We start from the raw sequence: 4,950 nt of genomic DNA on the forward strand, positions 1-4,950 counted from the left end.
TTGAACGATTAACATTCCTACATGGAAAAAACTTATCAAAGTTGAACTATTAACATTCCTACATGGAAAAACAATAATTGTAACTTATGAAACTTTTCTCAGTAGTTGAAGCGATTAGAAATATATGTGTGTGTATGCATATATATGTCTATATGTGAGGGTAAATGGGCATATGAATACATATGTGAATGTGTGTATATATGTTTACAGGTATATGTAGATAGAGGGCACAGGAACAATTTAACAGGAAGGGATGATCCTTAAAAGGTAACATTAAGAGGTGAAAATAATATAATCAGAGGAGATGGGGAGTGACAGAATGGTGTAAATTATCTCATATAGAAGAGTCAAGGGGAAAAGGCTACAATGGAGGGGAAGAATAGGAAGGCAAAAGGGAATAGATCAACCTTATTCACATTGAATTTGGCTTGAGGAGGGAGTGAAATACACACTAAATAGGGTATCTCACCCTCCAGGAGAGTAGGGGGGGGAAGGGGATGAGAAGGGGGATGATGGAAGGGAGGGCAGGCTGGGGGGAAGTGAAGTTGGAAGCACCCACTTTTGAAAAGGGACAGGATCAAAGTAGAGAATAGAACAAGTGGGAGGTGGGATAGGAGGGAGGGAAATATAGTCAGTCTTTTACAATATATCTACTATATTATTGTTTTGCATTAGCCACACATGTACAAGCTATACCGAACTGCTTATCTTCCCAGGAAGGGTGGGTGACAAGGAAGGAAGGGAATGAATCTGGAATTGAAAATTTTAAAATCAAATATTCAAATATACATATATATATATATGTATATGTGTGTATATGTATGTACATATATATATATATACTATTATTAATACCATCTTACATGTAATTGGGAAATAAGATATACAAGCAATGAGGCATAGAGATCCACTGGAAAAGTCAAACAAGGTATGGGAGAAAATAAGAGAGAGAGCAGATTGAAGTAGGGGATATCCTGTGGGACTGCTATTTTGGGGCGGTGGGTAGGGGAAAAATGGGGAGAAAATTTGTAACTCAAAATCTGGTGGAAACGAATGATGTAAATCAGAAGTTAATAAAGCATAAAAAAATAGATAAATGAGGCAGATGTTAAATGACCAGGGTCACACAAATAATAACCATGTGAGGGTAGATTCGAAACTAGATTTTTCTGGGACCACGTCAACTACTTAACTTGTATTTTAATGGAAAAAAATAGAGTGAACAATGTTATTAGCTTTGAAGTTATATTATGAAACAATTGCAAAATCACTTGATACTCATTTTTTTAAAAAAAAGCAATCACGGTTAAGTAACTTGCTCAAGGTTACACAGCCAGTTATTTCTGGGTGTGGTGCTAAGTATCTGAGCCCGGATTTGATCTCCAGGTCATCCCAACACTGGAGCCTGTGCTCTTACTCACTGAGCCACCTGGCCGCCCCGCTGATACTCATTTTTTAAAATGTAAAGGTCAATCAGTAGAACAGACTGAAAATAATACCCAAAAGCAAGTATTCAATAAATACTGAAAAAAAAAATTTTAGGAAAATAATTCCCTATTCAAAAACAACCCCTTGAAAAACTTGGTTACTTAAAAAAAAAAGTTCTGGCCATTACCCTACAGTATATATCACAATGAGACTCAAATAAAGGAGTGAGCTGAATTTAAAAGGAGAACATTTAAAATATAGAGAATGGAGAGAGACACTGTTTAGAACAATCAAAACGGGAGAATTCTTTTTTTTTATTTTTTAAATTAATTTTTTTGTTTATTTTTAGTTTACATCAACCATTTCCATAAGATTTGTGTGATAAATTTTCTCCCTGTCTTTCCCCTACCCATCAGCCCAAAACAGCAATCTCACTATATACCCTGTCCCCCAGTGTGATCTCTCCTATATCCTTTCCCCTTCCTCCTCCAACTTTCCAGTAGGGCAAGATGGATCTCTGTATGACAGTGCCCATATATCTTATTTCAAAACTGGAGAATTATTAAAGAAACAAATTATCATGGTGATCATGTGAAAAATTTACTTCAACTATATGTAGTTAATAAGTTTTATCTCCAAAATTTGGTTAGCATAAGAGCAGAAAATATAGAGGAAAATTCCATATTAAGTGTCTTTTGTAAAATAGCTGATGCCTAAGATATATAAGAATTTGCTTCAAATAAACTTCACTTAAGATAGAAATTATCAGAAAGCCCACCTTTCAAAATCAGATAAATTGTTTAGTGCAATATTTTAAAATAACAATTCATTAAAAAATTTAAACCATCTCAAATGTTTCCCCTCTCCCCAAAAAGCTGGAAAAAATGATGAAATTTTAAAATAATATTAGGTGTGTATAAAGACAAATTGTCTAATAAATATAATAAACTAATAAACCTTGTGAAAGAATAAATTAATACAATCATTTTGTAAAATAATTGAAATATTTTTTAAGAAAAGTTACTAAAAGTAGAAAGCAGTATTTAAATTGAACCTTGAAGGGGCAGCTAGGGATTCTTGTAGCCAGATTTGAGGAAAAACATAACCTTTAGTTCACAAAGTTGACAATAGGGGCAAATGACAGATGTTGAAAGAACTTCAAGAAATCATGTAAATTAAATCACTTTTGCAGGAGATGTGAATTTGTTACAGCTATTCTGGAAGGGAATTTGAAACAATTCCATTAAAATCACTAAATCATGAGTACCTTTTCAATCCAAAGTCTATACTTTGCTAAGTCAATATTCTAAAAAACAAACAAAAAAAATTAAAGAAATTTGAAAGGGACAAATATGTACAAAGATATTTTAGCAGCTATTTTCAAGTGGCAAAGAAAGAGAAATAAGGTTGATCTGTAGATTATGGAATGGTTGAACGTGTTATGTTATATGAATATAAAGGAATACTATTATATTTTAAGAAATTATGAAAGAGATGGTTTCAGGGGGAAAAAAACAACTTGGTGAGATTTATTTGAACTGATGCAGTGTGAAATAAACAAAGACAGGAGAACAGTTTGTGTAATAACAATAACAATGAAAAATATATATAACTTTGAAAGACAATATATAAATATTTATATTTGTAAATATATTTATTATTTAAATAATGTATAACTATATAAATATTTATGTATTATATATAAATATAAAAAATTTAGAAATTTATATATATTTATAACTTTGAAAGACTTAACTCTTATACACTCAGTGACCAACTATGATTCCAGATGACCAGTTGTAAAAAACATTATCTGCCTCCTAAGCTAAATGTATACACAACAAGACATACATTTTTGGTCATACCTAAAATAAGAATATGTATTAACCCTATTATAAAGATTTTTCTTTTCTCATTCTTTTTTTATGGTGGGGACAAAAAATGTTAATTGAAAAACAAAACAATATTTAATTAAAAAAAATACTGCATGCAAGGGCAAACAGGTAGCCAAGTTTAGTTAAAATGTTGGTCACTTAGGAGAAAAGGGAAATAATGTGTATTCATCATAGAAACAGCCAGATTGTGAAGGTTTTTAAGTGTCAGAAAAGAGTTTGCAGTTTGTCCTAGAAACAATCAGTAACTACTGAAACTTCTAGAATAGATGAGTGACATGACCAGACTTCTGGTTTAGAAGCACCGTTTTTCAGTTCTGTGAAGGATAGCAAAAAGAGAAGTGAGGCTGAATGGAGGAAAGGTAAGTAATTAGAGTGAAAGTTAATCAGAGTTTGAATTAGTTTGGTTTCTGGTTTCAAGTGAAGAAAAAGGAGCGGATGTGTGCTATGCTGTAGATTTTGAATGAATAAATATGATTGCATATGAATGTGAAGGGAGAGAAAACTCCAGGGAGAATCATGGTGCTCTTGGTAGGAATGTGGTAGTTAGGAATAGGGATTTTAGGAAGGAAATGATGGATTCAATTTAAGAATATTGAATTTGAGGTACTATGAGACATCTAAGTGGAAAAGTCAAACAACTAATTGAAGATGAAGGAATGGTGAAAAGGAGCCATGTGTTATGATTTGGAAGTCATTGGCAGAGGGATGATTGTTTAAGACTTGGGAGGGAATAGTATGAGAACAGAAGTAATTATATTCTGTTCTTAGTTTTTTAAAAGAATAATAAATAATAGAGTATTTTGTTTTACAAAGTACTTTCTGAATATTTTTTCTTTTTATTCTCATCACAGCACCAAGTACTAGGTGCTATTGCAATGCACATTTTCCAGATGAAGAAAATGAGGTACAAAAAAAGGTTGTGACTTATCAAGGATAACATATCTTATAAATATCTGAAGCTGAGTTTGACCTCAGGCCTTCCTCATTCCACATCTAGGACTCTTATCTATTGCACCAACTAGTTGGTTATAGTTTTGTATTTTGCATTTCTAACATATATATAGGCTAAAAGTAATCCACGCAGTAATTAAAAATATTGTGCACCATGCTGATATTTTGTAAACATAGATGAAGCAAAGATAATTTTTACCAAGTCTTTTGACCAAGAAATTAAAGGTCATCTGAGTGGGAGGTAAATTGTAAATCAATCTATTAATTTATTATACTTGAGGACTTTTTAAAATATTTAAATAACAATTATTATTCTAGTCATGTTTTATTTAAAATGATTAAGCATAAATTGCTCTTTAAAAGCATCTTCATTTTTAAAAGGAGATTTCAATTACCTTAATTGCATTTCATTATTTTTTTACACGCAGTAATTGTCTAAGATTCTTTACTTCATAATCTCCTTCATATTTCTGAGTTTTCTGAAGTTTTTCCCTCTAAAGCCAAATACGCAATAAATCATGTTCAAACATTTGTAAATTTTCAAGTCCTAATACTCCAAATGGTTGTTTGTTTCTATTCCACTGACTTTCAATATATTGTTTTGATGTTTGTCTATCTTTTGTCTGTTTCTTCCTTCCTTCCTTCCTTCCTTCCTTCCTTCCTTCCTTCCTTCCTT

This window comes from Petaurus breviceps, unplaced genomic scaffold, assembly GCF_028583685.1.
Source record: "Petaurus breviceps papuanus isolate PSGF00001 unplaced genomic scaffold, PetGlider_PUasm1.0 186, whole genome shotgun sequence".
Lineage (NCBI taxonomy): Eukaryota > Metazoa > Chordata > Mammalia > Diprotodontia > Petauridae > Petaurus > Petaurus breviceps.